This window comes from Ictalurus punctatus, unplaced genomic scaffold (assembly GCF_001660625.3).
Source record: "Ictalurus punctatus breed USDA103 unplaced genomic scaffold, Coco_2.0 Super-Scaffold_100056, whole genome shotgun sequence".
NCBI lineage: Eukaryota > Metazoa > Chordata > Actinopteri > Siluriformes > Ictaluridae > Ictalurus > Ictalurus punctatus.
In genome coordinates, this window is record NW_026521088.1 from 1592073 (window position 1) to 1616851 (window position 24779).

Genomic DNA, 24779 nt, shown 5'->3' on the forward strand with positions numbered 1-24779 from the left:
CTTCAGTTCATGAGATTTTACTGTTGAATTTAAACAGGAAATGTGAAATATATTTTCCCTTTGTTTCCTCTACTGTCTTTTTGCTGTGATCTTGAACACAGTTGTAATTTTTTTTAAAAAAATAATAAAAAAAATGATAATTCTAGTTCTCTCACTTTCCTTGTCCTAATTGTCCTGTATCTGTTAAATCCGTTTCATCTCTGGTCTTTCTGTCTGTATAACACTTGTAGAAATGACTTCTAGTCCATATTTTTAAATGATTCGTGATTTTGAATTTAAATAAAGATATTCTTTAATTCTGTATTTTGTCATTTAATTATCATTAGAAATCAGAAGATCAGATTAAAGCCACGGCTTCTTTACCTGCCGAAGCTGATCAGCTGGATAAATGTAGATTTTTATTTACTGATGAGATGTATTGATGGTGTTGATAGATTATTTTAAGATTTTATTGATATTGAACAATCATTCAGTTCAATATTGAAAAAACTTGATAAATAGTTGATTAAATAAATGTGGTGTAATGTACTGAGTCAAATATGAAAACTACAAATAAACAACATCTATTTATATCTGTGTATAATAAAAAACCTCTCTCAATACAAGAAATTCATATCCTAAATGTTGCAAGTGATAATCTGATCATTTTATTCAGCTGTTTAATTATTACTTTCTAAATAATAAACAAATGAATGTTCTGGATTCATGAGGAATGTTTACATTTGTGTCCAAACTCAAAGTTTAAACAAAGTGTATATTTATGATAATAAAGCACAAAGAACGTGAAACCTCAAAACGTCTACAATCATCGATGAATTAAATATTAATTTAAAAAATTTAATTAAATAAGAGTAAGATGGAGTATATTTTTAATTAAAATGTAATTAGGAGCACTTTTAAGTGGATTTGATTTAAAATAATGATAAAGCTGGTTTTTTTTTATGTATTTGTATATCTTATCCTCTATCGTGTTTAAGAAGAAGAGAATAATGAAGCTTTTTATGAAATAATATTTGGGTTTATTTTATTTTATTTTCTCCTCAAAGATTCAAATTTACGTCAACGGCCGTTACGTTGGTGACGTCACCACGAGCGCGAGAAGTCGAAGGTAGGAGCAGAAAGCGGTGTTAGTGTTAGTTCTGGCTCGTTTGGACCCAAACTAAAGTGAGTTTATTCGGTTCTGTGTAACCGAACCCGTTCTGTTTTTTGCTGTATTGTGTGTTGTGTGTAGTTAACAGTGTTAAACCTGTGTTTCAGGTGTATCAGTATGAAGCAGGCGGTGACGGCGCACTGATTCACTCTCGGAGCTCGGTTCACTAATGACCGAATCACCGAGGAACCGACCAAAGATAACTCACACCCGCACGGAGAAGAAGAACAAGAGGAGGAGAAGTGAGAAATAACATTTTAAAACTGTTTTTATTCACTCTGGTTCAGTATTAATGTTAATATTATACAAATATACTAGCGGTGCTAGCTTTTGAGGAGGCAGTCCAGTCCACGCATGCGCAGTGTAATTAATGAGCAAGCTATTCGAAATGTGATTAGCAAATAGGTCGATGTTATTTTTGATTCTATTTAAAACGATGAATTCACTCTGTCAATAACTGCCCAGTCTGAGAATACTGCATGATTTACTTTTATAAGTGGTGGACGTGGCAGTACGACATTTAGCTTCACTGGCTAATTAGAGCTCTTTTACTAGTTTAATGGCTGAGTCATCCGGCTTCGCGCATGCGCAGTGTGGGTTAAGGCGCTATAGTTCTCTTCTTTTGAATTATTATTATTATATTATTATTATATTATTATTATTATTATTATTATTGAGACCATTTGGGGTGAATTTGGAGCATGTGGGGGGTTCGAGTGACCCCAGAATGACCTATAAATATTCTTTTAATATCTCCAGAACTGAAGCAGCACAAACGAAAATTTTACGGCACAAACTATTCTGCCGATGTTTTGTGTTGGTGGGGGGCCAACTTCACGCAGGTTGTGTGTGGTGTGTGTGTGCTCTTCAAATATCCAGGTGTTAGATGGTCAAGTGTGTAGTGTACAGATAGAGTGCACAATTTAAGAAATAGGAACCAGTATGAGAGAGGACATCGAAATAAGAACAGAAAGCACTGACCAAATAAGGAAATAGATTAAACCGGTACATGGCGTATGGAGGCAGGAGATCGTGACAGTTATGTTGAATTATAACGTGTTGGATTATAGAAATAAATAAAGTGGTACTGATGTGTGTGTGTGTGTGTGTGTGTTTGTTTTAGGATGAACTGGAGTGGGGCAAAGAGAACTGCATTCAGATCAAACGGATACAAGAGGTTATGACTCTCACTCACTCACTCGCACACATCTATACACACACTTCTCGACACAGATCCCTAACTATCATTTCTGGTGTGTGTGTATTAGAGGTGGCCGAGTTGTTTGAGGATCTAAAGAATTGAGTGTCACAATTCAACATGCACATCAGCGAAACTTTTCCCTCTGACTACACCAGCACGCACGCACAGAATTCATAGTGCAGGTAACACACACACACACACACACACACACACACGAGTAGAGCAGGTGTAGTTTAACAGCATATGTGTATAAAGAGGCTTTTTTCTTCAGGTCAAAATATATACAGCAGGGGTGCCCAATATGTCAATCACGATCGACTGGTCGATCGCAAAGGAAGTGCGGGTAGATGGCTAGTTGACGTAGTTAGTTGACGTACAGGGCAGCCAGTCTGAGATCTCGTCTTTTCTCTCACCACACGTGTGCGATCAAGCGCGCCAGTGCTAAAGGCTAGCAAGCGAAATCGTGGGGAGAGGACATTTTTCAGTCTTTTAAAGAATTCATTGACAAAACCCAGCTCCAGTGTGCAAATTGATATCAGTCAATGGTTGAGCAGTGCAAATGGATTCATTGCCAAGTGCAGGGAAGACGATGCTTTCCCTGACTTCTTTAACTACCACTGTGTTGTGGATAAAAAAGTCATAAAATAAACATAAGGGAGACCTAGCATCCAGCAAAAGGAGAAGAAGAAAAAAACGGGCACCTAGACACATAGAAGCGGGATTAGGCGGACATTGACGGAATGGAATTACACTTTAAAGATCTTTAAGAGCAGTAGTAGTCAAAAAAGCCAAAAGAGGTATACGAGCTGAGCTGAGGAGTGCTAATACACACACACACACACGCTCGTACAGTCAAGGGCGGGCAAGTAGACACAACATACACACACACTCTCTCGCTCTCATACACACACATGAATAACTTTAATAATATCTTATAGTAATAGAGAAACTATAAAAAGACAGAATAGTAGGATATGCAGGACAGTAGAACTGTAATGATATTAAGAAGTTGGAAGTACAGTAAACCGCTTTTCAAGTAGTATAAATATATATAAAATAAGAAATATAGTGCAAATATGAAAATAAATTATAAACTAGAAATACAGGAAAATGTAAACTTACTCATGACTCAAATGGTGAGGGTTCTTGGCTCGCAAGGAAGGCCTTAATTTTAAGAAAGAACCATGTGGAGCCAGTTATAAGGGTGGCTGGGTCAAACTGCCCCCCCCGAGATAACGATAAGACCAAGGTCCCTCCCGGTTGTTTAGTCGTCTTGTCTACGTCATTTTATTTACCTAGGTAATTGAGAATCCTGGTTTCTGACCACCTAGGTAAATGAGAATCCTGGTTTCTGATTCTCTATGTAATTCAAAACGCTGGGGTTTTTTTTTCTGGGTTATTAGAAATGCCTGGGTTCTGATTCTATGTGTAAGTGAAATAGGCCTTTTCTGGAAACATATGGGTTATCTAGTGTGTAAATACAGTATAAATACTGGAGCTTAAGCTCAGGGTAGGGGGATCACTTCTGAGAATTCTCATCGGTGTGGATCTCGTGTGGTGGAATGGAACAATAAAGCTGGACCCTTGCTTCTTCTCACTCACGGCTGGTGTATTTTTTCCATCTCCAACTGGTCTCAGAGGTAGATGTGAGTATTTATTGGCTTTTAAGTTGAGTTTTAAATGTTTTTGGGTAATAGGCTAAATTTGAGCCAACAACTGCATAATACACCAACAAGCCTTATGCACAAGAATGCTAAACGTGAAAGAGATCATGGATGTTGAAACAAAGATCGCCTGTTCTATACGTGCTAGTTCACTTCAAAGACGGCTGTTCCGTGCGCATCTGGAGAAGGCAGACTACGACCAATCAGCTCCTGCTACACACTGACGTGAGACGGCTTAGTAGGGGTAAATTCCTGCAGAGATTTCGAGAGCTCTGTCCGGAGATAAGCAAGTTTCTTTTTGCTGTTAAACATGCAGAATACACCCAGGTCAATGATGATCAGTGGTTGCTGGACTTTTTTTAACCGAGCATTTTTAACCGATCTGACCAACTTAATTTGGAGCTTCAAGGAAAAGACAAAAATTAAAGGCAGTTAATGCCTTTAAACGGAAAATGCAACTTCTGTTTTCAAAGCTGCAGCACCATGTTTTTGGGAACTTCCAAAACCTCCCGTCAGATCTGGAGACGCAGCGGAAGGCTTGTGCGCAGTTTAACATTGCACGCTACACGGAGCAGATTGACAGCTGTCGGTCAGAGTTTGGCAGACGCTTTCAAGACTTAGCTTTATTGGAGGCATTCGCCACATTCATGTGCTACCCGTTTAGGGACAATGTTGAGGTTGATTCACTCGCATCGAAAATTGCAGCGCTGTTTCACCTGAACTCGTCTGAAGTGGAGGATGAGATTTTTGAAACTACAGACTGACATTCAGCTGAAGTCCAGGGCTCATGGACAGTTCTGGAACTTACTCACAGGGGAAAAGTACCCAAACATGAGGAAATGTGCCACCTCCTTGACTGCATTATTTGGCTCTACTTATTTATGTGAGTCAGCCTTTTCCCTCATGAAGATCATTATGTCCAAATACCGTTCCACAATGACTGATCATCATTTGGAGGCCTGCTTGAGGCTGGCTACCAGCAGCTACTGTCCGGACTATGCAACCCTGGCTGATTCTATTCAGTGCAAGTCATCAGAGTAAGGTAATGACCAAAAATGTACTGAATTGTATCGCGCCATAAGGGTTCATGCAGTTATGCAAGGTACATGAACATATATTGTATGTATGTGTGTGTGTATATATGTATATATGTATATGTTTAGCATTTTTAGTGTAGGTAGATCTCTTTGACTGGTCATGTTAAAAGTAGCTCGCAAGTCAAAAAAGTGTGGGCACCCCTGATGTACAGTAAATATAAATATTAGTCATAATTCGCAGCCTTAGAAGCACAAGCATCCAAAGTAAAATTGCAAATGCAGAGTTTAAAATTGTCACCATGACGACAAAGTCCAAGAAGTGTAACTTACTCCTGCAGAAAATAAATAATAATTATTATTAAGTATCAGTGATGTTCCGTTGTCAGGTGGCGATTGCAGGCACATTTTATCCGAACTGCTTCCTCCAGGGAACTCTATGGAAACGACCCCAGGACCACCATAGTGGTATTCAGTCAGCTTCCATTTAACTAGGGGATTATTATTATTATTATTATTAATAATATTTCTCTCTCTCCCTCCCTCTCTCTCTCTCAGGTGTGTAATCTCCCTCCATTTGCATTCCTCTACTATAAACAGCTCCAGTCTCTCTTCAGACACTGTGGTTAAATCAAATCCATCTCCTTTGACAGCTCCAGGTGTGTGTGACACCACTGTGTGTGTGTGTGTGTGTGTGTGTGTGTGTGTGTGTGTGTGTGTTAATTGTGATTTTCTATAAACATGTATTGTGGGTCTGTGTGTATCAGGGCCTATGTAGAGTTCTATCGCTCGTCAATGAGAGGTTCTGGCGTTCTCCCAGAGGTCTCTCTGTCTCTCCTTCTCACGCAGAAGAGACTTCTCCATCTCAACGTTTAACCCGCTGGAGAGGTGGAGACTTGGGCAGGGGGGTAGTGTATCTCACACCTCAGATATACACGGTACACACACACTCTGCAGCGAGCATCATCAGATGAGTCATGGTTACATTTTAAGTGAGAGTAGTCATGTGACCACATCCCCTAGACAGTGTGATGTTTAGATGATGTTCTGTACTTTAGTGCTGTTCTGTTACAGGTCTCTCTCTCTGTGTCTCTCTCACTCACTGTGTGTGTGTGTGTGTCTCTCAGGGTGAATGTGGATTTTCAGAATCAGTCAGTGAGCCCTGTCGGGGTTCTGAGCAGCTCCATTGAGTTGGAGAATCTTCCGTCTAACCCTGTCTTTATCGTCAATATCACCGAGGTGTCTGTTCCGCCTCTTTCACTTTCAGTGCACAAATAAAAAAGAAGCAGTGGCTCCTGTGTGTGTGTGTGTGTGTGTGTGTGTGTGTGTGTGTGTGTGTGTGTGTGTGTGTGTGTGCACTAACAGGAGGTCCAGGTGCAGCCTTTGGATATTGATGAAGATTTACTGCCCCTGCAAGACCTTCCTCAACTGCGTAGTCTGGAGCAAAGGATGCAACAGAGCCCAGATTACAAGCAAAATCTGGTGAGTTTTTTTCCTTTTTGTTAACAACTACTTGCACAATTACACAGCTGCTGAGAGCATTTCTGTTTTCTCAAGGTGACACACTCGTACTCAAAGCACAACACTGAACACCACTTTGATATGAGGGAACAGTTATGACCTACTCTTTAGTAGAGATGGAAAACACACAGGGCAGGGTAACTGCAGGAGTAGTGAGAAGCACTGACACAGTTGACGAGGCAATACATGCTTATTAATTATTTGTTTTTATACTAGTGTATATTATTTTTTAAATCGGTTTCAGGTAAACTGGTTGGCGCTTATTGACGGGGTGTATGTGCGTGACTGCACCTGGCGCATATTGAAGAGGGTGATTGCTAACTCCCTGGCAAAGAATCTCAATTGGAGGGGAGTCAATGGAAAGACTTCACTGTCCGCTCTCCAACTCGGAGACTTCGTGATTGGTAAGTATATCTGTTTACATACAGAATTAGCTGTCTCTCTCAGATGATATGTAAGGGGTAATCCACGGCTAGATGTGCATTAAACGATTTTAATGCATGATGTGGAGGAAAAGAACCACTCGTTCAAATCGTTTAATGCACACCTAGCCATGGATTACCCGCCTATACCATGGTCTTTCCACAATTAATAACGTTAAAGCTGTCATTGGTTTAGAAGTGCAAACTTTGATTAGAAGTTTAAAATAAACTTTGGGAGGTCCCACTTCGGCTCTAATTGGCTATTTATATTTCTCTGGTTTACTTTATTTAAATGGTTAGTAGTCATATGGATCCCAGCATAGCTGGGACAGGCACGCCTTTAAGATTTATTAGTTGGAACGTCAGAGGTATGGGTAATCCTGTCAAGACATTTAAGGATTTTATACATTTGAAACATTTAAACTTCAATATAGTATTTTTACAGGAGACGCACCTACGTCTTAAAGTATTAAAGATCATCAAAGGTTACTCTGCCCTGGGTGAGTCAAGTCTTCCACTCGAACTTTAATTCGAAAGCAAGAGGGGTCGCTATTTTAATTGACAAAAGGTCACAGTTTTCCTCCACTAACGTTGTTGCTGATGTGAACGGTAGATATATTATAGTTGCTGGTACTCTGATGCAAAGACAGGTGTTGTTGGTAAATGTACACGCTCCAAACTTTGATGATGTGGAATTTGCTAATAGATTGTTGAGCAATCTCCCTTTTTAAATACTCACCTGTAGATTTTCGGTGGAGATTTAAACTGTGTAATTCACCAAAACTTTGATCGGTCTAATCCCCGTACTCTGAATCAATCTGCAATGTCTAAAACATTTTCCGATTTTATGGGTCAGAACGGTCTCGTTGATCCCTGGAGATCCCGTAACTCTGCTCTTAAAAAGTTTTCTTTCTTCTCCCAGGTGCTATCCTATTGAAATCCTATTCGAGGATTGATTATTTTTTATAGACAGCACTCTTGATTCTTGTGTAGTTTCTTCTGACTATTTGGGTATTGTAATTTCTGACCATGCGATCATGAATTAGATATTCATCTTTCTATTTATAAACGTAGCCGACCGCCTTGGAGATTTAATTTTCTTCTTTTAGCAGACAGTGAATTCTGTGAGTTCATTTCTACTTCTATGGATGACTTTCTTTTCTTCAGTCAGAATGACTCCACCTCTTATTCATTGTTATGGGAGACACTTAAATCCTATATCAGAGGGCAGATTATTTCTTACTCCACTCTCTGTAATTAAAAGCGCACTGCTAGGGTTAATGAACTTACATCTGCGATCAGTAGTCTCGATCAAAGATGTGCGTTGAACCCCTCTCCAGAACTTCTTAAACAGCGAATCGACTTACAGGCAGAATTCAATCTTATTTCGACTAAAGAGGCGGAACGCTTGTTGTTACGTACTCCTGGTTCATATTATGAACATGGCGACGAGCCGAGTCGTTTACTGGCACGTCAGCTACGGCGACAGGCCGCTTCCCGTCTCGTACCTAGTGTTAAAAACACTCATAATATCGTCACTACAGAGCCCATGGAAATGAATGCTACTTTTAAATGGTTTTACTCTTCACCTTATAAATCTGAATTTCCTGCAGACGATACTAAAGTGAATGCATTTCTTCAAGACCTTTGTAACCCTGTTAGTGATTCGAATACTGCCATGCAACTGGACTCCCCACTCTCTTCAAGAAATTTGAATTCAGTTAAAACTATGCAATCTAACAAAGCTCCTGGCCCGGACGGGTTTCCAGTTGAATTTTTAAAAATGTTTATTGGAAAATCAGCTCCATTGCTTTTATCTGTGTTCAACGAATCCTTGGAATGTGTCTTTGCCTCTGACTCTGACACAAGCCACGATAGCTCTGCTTCTTAAGGAGGGTAAGGATCCAACCTCCTGTGGTTCTTATAGGCCGCTGTCTCTGCTTAATGCAGATGTAAAGGTGTTGGTGAAAGTAATGGCATCTCGTTTAGAGGACATTATCCCTTATATTATATGTGAAGAGCAGATGGGTTTTATAAAGGGACGTCAGATGTTTTTCAATACCCGTACGCTCTTTAATATAATTTATTCAAAGCATTCGGCAGTGCTTCCTGAGATTGTGATTTCATTAGATGCTGAAAAAAGCATTTGATAGGGTTGAGTGGGAGTATTTGTTTGCAGTCTTGAGGAAGTTCGGATTTGGGGATGAGTTTATTTCTTGGATTAGCCTCCTTTACTCAACCCCTAATGCCAGGGTTCAGACAAACGATCTCGTCAAGGTTGTCCTTTATCCCCTCTGCTTTTTGCTGTCGCTATCGAACCTCTGTCTATCGCATTAAGATCTTCTCCCTTGTTTAAAGGAATAGTTCTATACGGTGTAGAATACAAATTGTCGCTATATGCTGATGATTTGTTATTGTATGTAACCGATCCTGTTGCCTCTATGCCAGCTGTCTTGGCTGTTCTGGAATCCTTCGGTGTTGTCTCTGGTTATAAATTAAATTTGGATAAAAGCGACTGTTTTCCTGTCAATACTGCAGCATTTTCTCTCCAACAGTCAGATTTACCGTTTCGATTTAGTCAGTAAGGGTTTAAATACCTAGGTATCAACGTGACACGTTCTCTATCTAATCTTTCATCAGCTAACTTCACTCCCCTTATCTCAAAGGTTAAATCTAACATTCAGATTTGGGTAACTTACCCTTTCTCTAATTGTCAGGATCAATGTCGTCAAAATGAATATATTACCGAAGTTTCTTTTCTTGTTCCAGCAAGTGCCTCTTTCTCTGCCAAAATCATTCTTCGATTCATTGGATAAGATAATTAGTACTTTTATTTGGGGAGGGAAGCCACCAAGGGTTAGTAAATTATTGCAGAAATGTAGACTTAGTGGAGGACTTGCATTACCCAATTTTCAATTCTATTACTGGGCTGCGCACATCCATAAACTCTGCTACTGGGTTAAATCTCCTGGATCTTCTTGGTCTAAATTGGAACTATTGTCGTGTAGGGAATCCTCTTTACCTGCTTTACTTTATTCCTCTCTACCTACAAAACTCTCCCTATATACTGGTAATCTAGTTGTCCTCAACACTTATGACTTAGGACTTAGTATCAATTTAGACGGCGCTTTAAATTTGTAGGTGCATCCTCTTTGTGTCCTTTAGTCAACAACCACCTATTTCCTCCATCGTGTTTGGACTCCACATTCTCAGTGTGGGATGACAAGGTATTGAACAAGTTAGAAATCTGTATCACGAAGGTGTGTTCGATAGCTTTGCCAATCTGGCATACTCTTATGACCTCCCTGTGACTCATTTTTTTTGGTATTTTCAAATTCGGAATTTCGTTTCTAGATGTTTTCCTGATTTCCCCTCTGCGCCTCCTGAACAGGCTTGGGAAAGCTTGTTTTCAAACAATCCACATCAGAGAGGAATGATTTCTAGGATTTATGATTTCATTCTGGCGTTAGGTAGTGAGTCGTGTAACAAAGTTAGGAATGCGTGGGAAACGGAGTTAGGAGTACAGATAAGTGAGGGGTGTTGGGAACGTGCTATAGGGAGGGTACAGTCTACCACTTCCTGTGCTCGTCTTGGACTCATCCAGTTCAAAGTTTTACACAGAGTCCATCTGTCCAAGTCGAGACTTTCTGTGATGTATCCGGACGTAGAGGACAAGTGTGATAAATGCCATGGCGCTCCCTGTCATCTTGGCCATAGGTTTTTCTTCTGCCCTGATCTCCATGGTTTTTGGACTGTTTTTTTACCATCATGTCCACTATTCTCAGGGTAGATTTAAATCCTTGTCCATTGATTGCTGTATTTGGGATTCCTGATGCCTCAGTTCCATTGAGCTTGATACAAAAGGATGTTTTTGCTTTCACATCCCTTATAGCAAGACGTTCCCTACTGTTGCAGTGGAAGTCTGCTAAATACCCATCTATCTCCCAGCGGCTAAAGGGCGTGATGTTTTTTCTGAAACTCGAGAAAATAACATATAGGATGAATGGTTGTACGGACAAGTTTTTTTATAAAGGGCATCCCTTTATTGTATACTTTATGGAGTTAGACACTTCCCACTTAAATATTTGTGCCTGTTGTTGGATTTTACAATATCTTTATAACCAGCGACAGTTATTGGGTATCCATGATGAGGCGGGGGGCGGGTTTTCTGCATTTTTAATTTTGTTTTCCTTTGTTAGTGAAAAAAGAAGAAAAACCTTTGAATGTTTACTGCTGTGTGTTGCTCAATTTGTTTTCCTTGGGAAAGGGAGGGGAGGAGAGAAGAAAAGGTGATGTTCAGTTGACATGTAGACGTGTTCAGGAGAAATGTTCAATAAAAATGAAACTGGAAAGAAAAAAGTAGATTAAAATAAACTTTAATTTCCATAAGTTAGGTGGTTAGATCTGGAATTTTGTCTGAAGTAAATCAGACACAGAGATAAAGTAGTGTGATAAGATTTAGGAATGATCACGGTGATCAAACTGGCTGGAATTACCTGTGCAATAAACAGTTACAGTGAGGGGAAAAAAGTATTTGATCCCCTGCTGATTCTGTACGTTTGCCCACTGACAAGAAATGATCCGTCTATAACTTTAATGGTAGATTTATTTGAACAGTGAGAGACAGAATAACAACAAAAAAATCCAGAAAAACGCACGTCAAAATGTTATAAATTAATTTGCATTTTAATGAGGTAAAAGTATTTGACCCCCTCTCAATCAGAAAGATTTCTGGCTCCCAGGTGTCTTTTATTTTTTAATTTTTGACATGCGTTTTTCTGGATTTTTTTTGTTATTCTGTCTCTCACTGTTCAAATACAACTACCATTAAAATTATAGACTGATCATTTCTTTGTCAGTGGGCAAACGTACAAAATCAGCAGGGGAACAAATACTTTTTTCCCTCACTGTATAATGCACACCTTCCAGCCAATCAGAATCCAGTATTCACACTGACTGTGGTATAAGTGTAATTAATGCTTAAGATTCATAATGACCTTACGATATGTGTTGCTTTATTCCAAAGCTGCAGTTCATAGAAACCTCCTCACGGCTAAAGCTGCAGAGATGGAGGTCGAGGGGACCATGAAGAGGCGGCTCCAGCTGGCATCAGAGCGAGAGTGTGGGCGCAAGAGCAGACTTTTGATAAAGGAGAGTATTTACAGTGTTTTAACTGCTGTGTTTTTTGCGCTATTTATTAATTTGTTAAAATGTTCATATTATAGTCTATTTTTAATTGTTTATAAAAGTCCTTCCTGTTTTTAAGTGGCTGAATTAGTGTGTGTGCGCATGCGCGCGCGCGATGGTGTGCGTGTTGGTAGCTGGGTGGGTATATAGTTCTGGTCTGAAGTTGACATACCCCTTGCAGGAGAAAGAGACCCTGTGTAATCTGTTTAAACGACTTTTACGCATGTTTTGCAGAGAGATCATTTTCACCTTGCTGTTTGGGTCTCTGTCCCACACTGTTACAGTGCAGTATTGAGAGCGCGCGAGGGAGATCGATTTTCTATCAGAAACAGTAACTATATAAATGGACGTCAACACGCACCACTCTGTGAGGTCATTTCTCGCTCTCAACAGAGGTAGTTGTGATTGTTCAGTGTTTACGACGGGGCCAAAACATTCAAGGCCATGGTGTATTTTGACTGTTCCTGTAGCATAATCTCCCCAAACTGTGTGTACACGAGTCCACAGACACTGAGTCCATTCACAGTTCCATGCTGTGTAGATGTTCTGCTCATCCTCACTGTACCGTAAAGGTCAGAACCTCACATCTGTAACCTTGTAGCTTTCCTTAATCAACACGACTGCAACCAAGCTTGTGTAGCACTACTATTTTTAGATCTCCTCCTCTCAAAAGTATTGGCGCCCTGCGCGGCCGCCTCTCAAATCTTTTGGCGGCCAGCTCTCAAATCTGTTGGCGCCCTATGCGTCCGGCTCTCAAACTATTGGCGCCCTTCACGGGCAGTTCTCAAAAGTATTGGCACCCGATCTGAATTTTGCCACGGCAAGCACCACTCACATTTTCTTCAGGAAATGTACCTTAAAATAATAAAAGGTCTCTCACTAGGCTGTGTGTCGAGATAAACGTGAAAACATCTTGAGCTTGTGTTCACCACAGACCTTATTTCCGGCATTTAACCCAAAACCCCATTGACGGAAGTGCTAATACGCTGACTCGTTTCTGGGTTTCACGACTCCATTCCTGCAGCACTCTGTAAGACAGGCTGTTGTTATCAAACCATCGAAGTAAGATAAGCGGCTTTGGTAATGATTCTTTAAATGAACCGATTCAGAATCCTCTTCTTGAATCGTTTGAGTCGTTCTCACTCGGTCAGGGTTTGCACGTGTGGGTTGCTTTTCCTGCACGTGTAATCAGCACGTGTTCACAGACCGTAAATCCCGACCCCATGGTAGACACTTGACAGAAATTTCATACTAAAGTAAGTATTTTATATTTTCTGGGTCTAAACAGAGCAGAAGTATTGCTAACGTGTTGTACAGATTCTATTGGACTGGTGAACTGTGTGGATTTGTATATTTAACCCAGTTTAATATGGCCTGCTTTGTTCAGTCAGAGACAAGTAAATCTGTTCTAATGTTCATTTATTTTAAAACACATGTTTGTTTACACATGAATACGTACTTTATGTTTTCAGAATGGTGGAGATTTGGCTCTTAACTATGGTTAAGTGGGGGGTACTATAAAATGCACAGTTCTGAGACACTATATACCTATACTGTGAAATCAGTACATGTGTGTGTTTAGAATGATTATAGCTTTTGGGGAAAAAACTATTCTTGAATCTATTAGTCTTGTTCTGATGCACCTGTAACGTCTCCCTGAGGGCAACAGATCAGAGCCAGGGTGAGAGCTGTCCTCAATGATGGTTTTTCCTCTGCTGAGGCAACGGGGGGTGTAAATATCCATCAGGGAGGTGTTGTGGATAAAAAATGTCATAAAATAAACATAAGGGAGACCTAGCATCCAGCAAAGGGGAGAAGAAGAAAAGATGGGCACCTAGACACATAGAAGCGGGATTAGGCGGACATTGACAAATTGGAATTACACTTTAAAGATCTTTAAGAGCAGTAGTAGTCAAAAAAGTCAAAAAGAGGTATACGAGCTGAGCTGAGGAGTGCTAATACACACACACACACACGCTCGTACAGTCAAGGGCGGGCAAGTAGACACAACATACACACACACTCTCTCGCTCTCATACACACACATGAATAACTTTAATAATCTTATTGTAATAGAGAAACTCTCTATAAAAAAACAGAATAGTAGGATATGCAGGACAGTATGGAGGATATGCAGGAGCTTAAGCTCATCACTTCTGAGAATTCTCATCGGTGTGGATCTCGGTGTGGTGGAACGGAACAATAAATCTGGACCCTTGCTTCTTCTCACTCACGGCTGGTGTCTTTTTTTCTATCTCCAACTGGGCTCAGAGGTAGATGTGAGTGTTGGCTTCTATGTTGAATTTTAAGTGTTTTTGGGTAATAGGCTATATTTGAGCCAACAGAGGGGAGAGGTAATAAATAAACTTATAAATGTGATTACTTGATGACCGTAGACAGAACTCTATAAATGTGAAATGTTTTGTTGAAGTTCAGATGAATCTCTGATGTACAGAATATTCAACAGAGTTCTGCAGAAAGATTTTGAATGCCTGTCATTCACCAGAACAAATTTGCAGTTGAACAGTCTGTCTAAAAGAAAAAATCTAAACACACAATATAAAATTCCTGCAGTGTGAATAAAGCCTTTGTGTTGCTTTTAGCAAACATGTCTAGTACTCTCGGTTCAATGTACACAATTTACCCCATTTAAATGCATTTTGGAAATTGTTCCACATGGCCTTAAAGTGTGAATATTCACTGTATGCCAAATAAGTAATCAAAGAATGGAACTGAATTTTTTCTTCTCTAACGGACCATTAATCACAATTATAAAAGATGATGCATCAGGTACAAAGTATCAGGGTTTTTTCCCCCCTCTTTTTCCCACAATAGTTGCATGATTTTTGCTACACCCTTTCCACCGTGTGTGTGTGTGTGTGTGTGTGTGTGTGTGTGTGTGTGTGCGCGCGCGTGTTGTGGATAAAAATGACATGAAATAAACACGAGGGAGATTGAGTATGAGTAAAAATGTAATTTTATTGGTAATTCACAGGACGGGTGGGTGCGTAGTCTGGAGGAGAGTAAGAGGGGGAGGAAAATGGGGTGCGTCCTGGGGACATGGGGAAATCAGGGTGGGTGAAGTGAGCGGACCACTGAGAGTCGGGCGGACTGGTGGGTGAGAAGAGGGACGGATGGTCGGGGCCCGGATCGGAGAAGACAACATCATCATCCTCGGATTGGAAGCTGGAGGGGGGTTCTGGGTCTGACTGGGTAGAAGCGTCAACACGCACGTTCGTGGGCAGATTCTGTACCGAAGAAGAGGGGGAACCCCGGATCTCCATTCTTAGGGGGGGTGCGGCGAAGATAGTTAAGTAGCATCATGATATCAGCAGTGAGATGCACAAGCTGGTAATGAGTATCCAGATCCAGGTCCAAACCCTGATCCAGGTCCAGTAACGGAGAGAGAGGGGACTGACGACGGGCACCGGCACCTAGACACATAGAAGCGGGATTAGGCGGATTGGAATTACGAGCAATTTAAGAGCAGTAATAGGAAAAAGTCAAAAAGAAGTGTACGAGCTGAGGAGTGCTAAAACACACACCCACACACACACTCGTACAGTCAAGACACAACATACACACACATGAATAACTTTAATAATATCTTATAGTAATAGAGAAACTCTATAAAAAACAGAATAGTAGGATATGCAGGACAGTAGAACTGTAATGATATTAAGAAGTTGGAAGTACAGTAAACCGCTTTTCAAGTAGTATAAATATATATAAAATAAGAAATATAGTGCAAATATGAAAATAAATTATAAATGAGAAGTACGGGAAAAAAAAGGAAAATATAACTTTCTCATGATTCAGATGGTGAAGATTCTCGTCTCGCAAGGAAAGCCTTAATTTTTAGAGAACCATGAAGAAAGCCAGTTATAAGGGTGGCTGCCCCCCCCTCGAGATAACGATAAGACCAAGGTCCCTCCCGGTTGTTTAGTCGTCTTGCTTACGTCATTTTTATTACCTAGGGAAATGGGAATCATGGTTTCTGAAGACCTAGGTAAGGGAGAACCCTGGTTTTTGAAGACCTAGGTAAAAGAGAACCCTGGTTTTTGAAAACCTAGGTAAATAGAAACACTGGGTTTTTGTTTCCTGGGTTGTTGGAAATGCCTGAGTTCTGATTTTATGTGTAAAGTAAAACCCCGGGTTTCAATTCTATGGGTAGTGAATAGGCCTTTTCTGGAAACCTATGGGTTATCTAGTGTGTAAATACAGTATAAATACTGGAGCTTAAGCTCAGGGTAGGGGGGATCACTTTTGAGAATTCTCATCGGTGTGGATCTCGTGTGGTGGAATGGAACAATAAAGCTGGACCCTTGCTTCTTCTCACTCACGGCTGGTGTATTTTTCTATCTCCAACTGGTCTCAGAGGTAGATGTGAGTATTGGCTTCTAAGTTGAATTTTAAATGTTTTTTGGTAATAGGCTAAATTCGAGCCAACACGCGCTACAAATCACTTTGAGGTAAAAATATTTTAAGGCAGCCACTTTCACCTTCCTACAACAATTGGTGACTGGTCTGAGGTGAAGCTTCTTGTCATGTTACTGTGGTCATGGATCACATTGTGGGGATCTCTGTAATGTAACCATTTCTGTAATTATCCTTACCTGCTTTTGTGCTTCTGTGTCTTCTGTTGGTGCTTTATTCTGCTTTTTAGGGCCCGAGCACCGCTGCTGCAAAGCCCTATTGGATCTGCTGTTTATTATTGGGGCAGAGCACCGAAGGTGCAGCGCTTCCGGTGACCACCGGAGGGCGCATGCACCGGAGGTGCAGGGCCCTATTGATTTTCTGGTTTTTATTGTTTATTTCATGCATTCTTGTCGTTTTTAAGGGCCTAAACATGGCTGAAAACTCCCAAAACTCGGTAGACGCGCCAGCACCAGTGAAAATGTAACTTACATTGGGCATGGGCATGGTCGAGGAGCTCCTTAGCACCCCTGAAGGCAGGCAATGGTCGGGATGAAGTTGCTCCGATGTGCACGATTTACTATATATATATATATATATATATATATATATATATATATATATATATATATATATATATATATATAATTAGATAGATATGGGGTAATAAAGTGTAAAATATAGATAATTCACAATAATTTAATATCAGATATCAGTTAGATTCAGCTTCGGACACAAGTTCCAGGTACTGATCGAGAAGGAGTGGATCAGCTTCGGACACAAGCTGACCTCGGTGCGTATGAGCAGTGAGGGCGTGGCTGTGTGTGGGTGCGTGAACGCATGTATATTTAACCCCATCTTTCTCTCTCTGTGTGTTTCTCAGCGTGTCGGCCTTGGAGATGAGAATCACGCCAACTCGGAACGATCCCCTCTCTTTGTGCAGTTCATCGACTGTGTGTGGCAGATGATGAGACAGGTCAGCTACTGATGCTTTACACCACAACACTGTTGAATTCTCCAATCTGATTGGTCAGAAGGCGTTGGAGACATTTCTGGAACAGCAAGATTCTGATTCCAGCTGCAAGGGAAATTACAGCTTTATAGTGATGTGCTCGTTCTCGTTCCTATAGTAACAGCTCATTGACAGGGTCTAGTATGGCGTACGCAATACATATTCTAAGCTTAATCGTAAACATATTATAAACATGTCACTTAAAGAAAAAGACGTATGATCATTGTGATCTAGTTAAGATTTATAATTTATCTATTTATGGAAGTTTTATGGAAGTAGTCTCCAGTGTCACGGCAGAGAGGACATTGCACTTTCCAGTTTCTCAGTAACATTGCAAGTCTTATTCATTTCAAGAGTTAGGGGGAAAAAAGAGAGGCTTGTGAGGGAACTATTGTTTTATTTTAATGTTATAAAGTAAGAGATCATAATGAGAACTAACTCTCTTTTCCAGGACATTCCAAATTGTTCTTTGGCTATGCCCCATGTTTGTGCAATGGTTCAGACCGGTTTTTCCTCTTTTCGCAGCTTCAAAATGGCTTGCTTTTCTCCCATAGACAGGTCTCTGGTCTTCATGTCGGTTTATTCTTTTTAACAACAAATGCTGTCTCCACAGGTGAAACCCAGGGCTCAAACCAAGAGAAGGCATTCAGAGCTATTCATTCTTTAAAGTCCATTTAACGAGGTACACCAGGGCAGCGAGAAAAAAACATCAGTCACTCGTTCCAGTATTTTTGAACAGTTAATGAATAGGATGGCTTCAAAAAAGCTGCCATATTTTAAGCTGTGTAACACGTCTAGATGTAAATATGAGGAAATGAAAGCTGAAATTCTGATCTATCGTCTCATATTCGTCTTTTATCTCAAACCCAAATGTCTTCAGTATACAGCAAAAGCAAGTGAATTGGCCTTGATGTTCCAATACTTTTGAAGAGGACTCTAATTGTAAGAATTAAATATAATTTCCGTACTGAACAAAAGACTGATTATCTGTTCAGGCACTATTGTGCAGATCCGCATTTAAGCATCTTACTATACACTGAGTTCAAAGAGCTTTTTCTCATCCCCATCCTGGATCGCCCCTACAGCTGCCTGTTTGGTACATTCCTCTACAGCAGTGAGCAGGAGAGAATGGAAAAGGTACGCTCCACATTTCTCCACTAATGGGCGGAGGCTTTCCAGCCTGTCTGATTTTTCTGAATGGAAAGGAATTGTCTAAGTGTCTTATGACTTCTCTCTCTCTGTCTCTCTCTCTCTTTTGTTTTTAGGAAGTACAGGGTAAAACAGTCACTGTGGTCCTACGTTAACAGTCAGCCGGAGGACTTCACTAACCCGTTCTATGTGGACTGTAAAAACCAGGTGCTGTATCCACTGGCCAGTCTCACACATCTGGAGCTCTGGGTGGGTTATTATGTGCGTTGGAACCCACGCATGAGACCACAGGTGCTTATACTGCAAACCACACTCTATGAAATTCTGGGGAAATGCTCAAAAATAGTGTTTCCAATATATACCAAAATACCCAGTTACTTGTATAACTGAACAGTGTCACTTCAGACACATGATGAATGTCACTTTTTATTTCTAGATGTTTCTGGGTTTTAACACCAAGTTTGCTTTAAAAAAACAAAACCATTTCTATCAGCACAAAGCTAAAAAAAACACAAAAGCTGGAGTAATGGGTCGGGTAAGCATAAAAAGTGCCGTACACAGTGGAACTGGACACACGAGGATCTCTGACACTGTTGACTCTTCAGTGGTTCCATTTTCAGTTCTAGTTTGTAGGTACAGGTTTCAGTCTTCAACAACATTGTAGTTTTCTTTTTAAAATGCACTCCTTGGTTGTGCTCACTGCATTACAAACTCAAATCCAACATTGTGAGATTTTTTTTTTTTAAGTGTGTTGAAATGGAGTTTTCTTGTGATTCCTCTATATTCCTGTATATTTCATGATTGGCTGGTTAGAAAACTACATGAACGTACAGGTGTTCCTAATAAAGTGGACGGTGACGTGAACATGACGTGGCTGAAACGATTTCCAAAACACTTCAGTAGCAGCTAGCGATAAAGTTTAAGGTTACACCGGCTTGATGATTGATCTTTTAATAATGATACATAAATAAATAGAAAGCGAATGGAATGATTTAGAAAATCTGTGTCCCAAAACGAAACTGATGTTTGTGTGCTTTGTTGATTATGTAGATGCCGCTCCATCAGAATCTGAGAGAGTTATTGTTTTTGCGTGAAGAACGTGGAGGAGCTCCAGAGAGAGGCCACGTCATCCTGCTCCATCTCCTCATCCTCAGAGCATACTTCTCCCTCCTCACATAGTGGTACACCACTTCACACTGCCGTCTAAATACACACGCGCACACACACACACACATACATTTAAGAGCACACACTGTCTTTACTCAATGAATACACTCAGGCACAAGTAGGGAGTGGATGAGTATGAAGCGGGCACACACACACACACACACACACACACACACACACACACACACATTCCTGTTTGCAATTTTTTTAACTATAGAGAAGTAACCTAGTGTCACATTTTATAAATCCTTAATACTTAAAAATGGATCTTGGATCAATGAGGTTTTCTACTGTTCTCAAGGATTGGCATGCTGTGCATCCTGAGATGCTTTTCTGCTCACCATGTATGTAAAGAGAGCTTATTTGATGTTACCATGGCCGTCCTATTAACTTGACCCAGTCTGGCCATTCTCCTTTCGTCAACAAGGTGTTTCCACCCCGAGAACTGCCACTTACCGGATGTTTTTCACACAAGTGTGTGTGTGTGTGTGTGGAAATCCTAGGAGAGCCGCAGTTTCTGGAATACTCAAACCAGACCATTTAGAATCTACAACCATTCCACGGATAAAATCACTGGATTACATTCTGGTGTTTGATGTGAATATTGACTGAAGCTCTTCATCTGATCCTGCTTGATATTGTACACTGTGGTGTTGCCATATGATTGGCTGATTGGATAATTGTATGAATGAGCACATGTACAAGTGATCAGTGAGCACATCTATCTACCATAGAGGTATTTTGGGGCAATACTTGACAATGTACCTGACTGTTAGATTTGTGGCCAAGTTGAAGAAGCTTTTGACATCCCAATGGAAAATAATAAATAAAACAATCCAGGACAAATTCACTTTCAGTATTTTATTTTTACATTGTTTTTTTCCCCCTTAATGTTAATCTCTTTCTACAGAACCGGTCCAAACTTCATATGTCAATGTAGTAAGCAAGATAAACTGTCTACAGATAAAGAATCTAAGCATGCATCTGTTTTCACCCTTATAGAAAAAGTTTAGCAGTTCCTATCCAAAAGACACCAAGAGCCCAGATGTCCTTAGAAACTAAATGTAACCTCCAACTCGTGGCCTTTTCAGAAACTCGATTCCCAGACGTCGCCACACTGATCACAGTGCATCCTTCAAATCCACCGTGCAGCGGAAATGGACCAGTCGATTTAAACGGATTGTTGAAAATGTACGTTGTTCAAGGCATTTGTGGATTTGAAATTTCGCTACAAACCGAGTCTGAACAGTCGCCAGAATCTGAGGCAAAAACACACGAAGGAACGAGATCACGTCGTCATTGCCTCATCTCTGGTGTTCTACATTTTTGACGAAAGTGACACCAGAGATGCTGCGTTAAAGTGGTCAAGAAAATTACACCAGAGTAAAAAAATCTCATTGGGTTAGATTATAAACATCGACTGAAACTCTCGATAGGACGTGACACTGTTGGAGAGTTGCATACGAGCGGACATTCAACAATATTTAGTAGAAGCCTTGTGGATGTTTTTGTCTGTGTTCGTCTGTAATATACTGGACTGTCCTACCAAGAGTTCGACCACATACACATTCAACTGAAGCTCATACAGTCGGCATACTGAACTCTCCTTTTTGCCATAGTGCGGCCGCTTAACAGGATAAGGCCTCAGAAGTCAAGCACCAGCAGCTTGTGGCTAAAAAACTGCAGCAGAATTGAGCTCGGTTAGGAGGTGACGGGTGACGGAAAAAAGCCGGGGAACCTCGGAAAGGAAAACAGGGCTGTGTTCCAAATCTTTTATCGCCTCCTCTTCAAACTCCAAAAACCTCTGGGCCCTACAGCTAAATCCAGAGCTGAGGAAAACAACCGTTCAACTATGAAGGCCTTCTCAAACACAATGTTTGAGCGAAGGGAGGAAATGATCAAACACAGATCAATTGGAACACAGCCCATACAGCAGGACCGTAAAAAGGTGCCATAGAGCGTAAATGATTCAAACAGACACAAATCTAAGCCCAGTACAACCAGTTGAACATGAATAACACAAAAAGCACATTTCACAAGCATGATATCTTTCAAAAATGTCCAAAAGTACAAATTCCCTAATAAAGGAAAAAGACATGTTTGTGCTAACATGTAAGACTTGAGTTTCCACATCTTCCAAACAAGTACACTTCAGCGTCTTCGTTACTGTAAGCTCAGCTCTGAAAATCTGCTACCACTGTTGTACCAGTAAACACACACACAGACAGAGCAAGTTAGCAAAGATTGGTCAACAAGGTTTCTTCAACGCAACCACCTTTTTATACACGTACGCTCACTTCATATTGTCAGTCCCTTTTTAAAAGTGAATTAAACCATGAGCAGCTATCTTCTCAAAAGTCCGGTCAATTTCAGAGCACAAAAAAACTGCCTATATACACAACAATTCAGTCCCACGTCTCTGAAAGAAATGCAGAGCACAAATGTACAAATCACTGCAATTTCTATTTTTCTTACATGTGAAAAGGATGCTTGTAAAAAGATGATAAATCTTCACTGGGAATTACTTTAAGGTCATCAACAATTAATTTATAAATCAGGGGAGCCTGGCTCTGGTCCTGAATTCCTGTGATCATGCACAGTGTGATGATTTCTCATCTAACACTCCTACCTAATGACCCGAGGACTTAAATCGGGTGTGATTCAGGAAAATTCCCAAACTGTACTGGACTGTAATCTTACAGGACCACAGTAAGGCTTCCCTGCTCTAAAGCGTTTCCTACAGAAATATTTATTTGAACATGATGTGGATAATCTAATCACAGACTCTGGATTAATGGTGCACACACATTTTCCCTTTGTCATAACGTAACCAGGCGAACTCTTGTAGCCAAGCTGATTTAAACTGTCTTGTCGGGATGAGAGCCGCAGAGACGGGAGAAGACTCAACTCGCTGCGCTTGGCTGTCATCATCTGTAAAAGATTGCACACCGATTGAAACGGGCTGGGATGACTCAAATGTCATTTGAGAACTTTCACTGGTCGAGTTGGTCTCAACATCGTCGGTATCTGATGTAGAGGAGGCAGGGTTTGGACAGGCAGGGGATGAGGAAAAAGTCTGATATATTTCTTGTCAGCTGACTAACGTTAGTTAACTACGCAGTTAGCTAGCCTACATATAACGGATAAATTCACATTCTAACAAACTAAACCACATCAAACTAAATTAAACACCTTTAATAAAAAGACTCAGGCAGGGTTAGGTTAGGGGATGACTCAACCCAACACTCATTGGTGTGGGAGGTGGCACAGGCACAAAACCTTGTCCTTCATTCTGTATATATTTCTCTATATGTATTTAACATTCTATGAGAAAATATCAGTTGTATAAAAAAATGGAAAATAAATTATATCATTTTTTAAAATCTATATATTGTGTTAAAAATGAATTCTGCCACTTAAAAAAAAATTTAATTTTCATGAATCTCATGAAAATGAATCACATGTAAATGAATCACATGTAAATAAACCATATGAAAATGAATAAATAAATTAAAGACTTTAAAAAATATATCTGTCTAAATATAAGACGTTTTAGGTGAGGTTAACTATTGGGGGTTGGAGGATCAGTTTAGAGAACATATTATTTGTTTCTGATGGTAAGTTCAGGGTTAGGGTTGGCCCCTAAGTTTCAACATTGGAAAAGGGAGTTTTTATTGGTTAAAAATTAGGTGATTAGTGTTTATTGTTTGGGTAAGCCCTAGATTTCAAGATAAAAAATGGTTTTAATGGTTGGAATAGAAGTTCTAATTGGGTTTAAGGGTACTGGATCTATGTTCCCCTATTGTCCAACTTGTACAGATGAAATTGAATCTGGCCCAAATTTAGGGCCGAACCAGGAAAAAGTTCCATTAATTTTGTCCATGTTCCCTCTCAGATCCTTCTTCCTATTGATTACTCCCCTCCCCCCTGAAAAGAAATGCCTTTATCTCTATTAATATATACCCCCACACACTTTTTATATATAATATATTATATTAATATTTTTGTGTCACGATATGGAGGTTGAGATGGATGCAAGTGCAGATTTTTCAAGTTTAATAAAGAACTAAACAAAATACAAAAGACACTGACATTGGGGCAAAATACTGTGGCAAAGACTAAACATAAACCAAAGAGAAAAACACAGCACCAGGTACAAAGGTAAAGAAAGACAAACGTGAGAAAGAGTGCAGTGAAAACTGTGGCTAAATACACAAGTGCTTAGTAGGAATGTGATCCAGGTGCAGGTGGTCATGTGACTGTGATGCAGTGGCTGCTGGGAACTGTAATTCAGATTTCCTTCTCTGATTACATGACATAATGGTGTATGGTGTAATATGTGGTAATGTACGGGTATTACTCTGTGTATGTGTGTGTGTTTATACAGAGGCTGAATGTGTTGGCCACTCTGGTTCAGGGTAACTTACCCAAAATACATCAGAGCATCATCACAGCTCTCATTACTGTGGATGTCCACGCCAGAGACATCGTCACTGAGCTCGTCAATGAAAGGGTACAGATGGCTACACACCTTCTCTTCAGAGCAAAGGGAATCATGGGTGTGGTCAGATCTGATTGGTCAGAAGCTGTTAATAAATCTTTTAAAAATAACTGCAGCTCTGACAGCAGTGCATATGCAAATCAGTTCCCAGGTTTATACAGTATGAACACACTCATTATAAACTATCCACGCTATATCGTCAGCGAGAATGCCCAATTCGTATACAATGAGATGGTATATACATCACGTCTTTGTGTATGTGTTCACGTAGGTGGACTCGAGCAGTAACTTTGAGTGGCAGAAGCAGCTGTGCTAATACTGGGACGTGGATCTGGATAAGTGTGTGGCCAGAATG

The 24779-nt window shown here is 40.3% G+C and overlaps 1 long non-coding RNA gene across 8 annotated transcripts; it reads left to right on the top strand.

Moving 5' to 3' along the window:
- The first annotated feature begins 1081 nt into the window (after positions 1 to 1081).
- Positions 1082 to 24340, top strand: LOC128630410 (uncharacterized). Of its 8 annotated transcripts, none has more exons than XR_008394665.1 (15): positions 1087 to 1164; positions 1258 to 1392; positions 2274 to 2327; positions 5439 to 5517; positions 5608 to 5708; positions 5817 to 5987; positions 6177 to 6531; positions 6815 to 6974; positions 12019 to 12114; positions 17020 to 17388; positions 17479 to 17571; positions 18221 to 18744; positions 18873 to 19047; positions 19807 to 19937; positions 24311 to 24340. It is a non-coding gene; the product is annotated as an uncharacterized LOC128630410 (long non-coding RNA). The 8 variants fall into 8 exon arrangements; XR_008394667.1 differs by lacking the exon at positions 24311 to 24340 and having other exon boundaries at positions 18221 to 18549; positions 18693 to 18744; positions 19807 to 21238; XR_008394664.1 differs by lacking the exon at positions 24311 to 24340 and adding an exon at positions 20225 to 21236.
- The last annotated feature ends 439 nt before the right edge of the window (positions 24341 to 24779 follow it).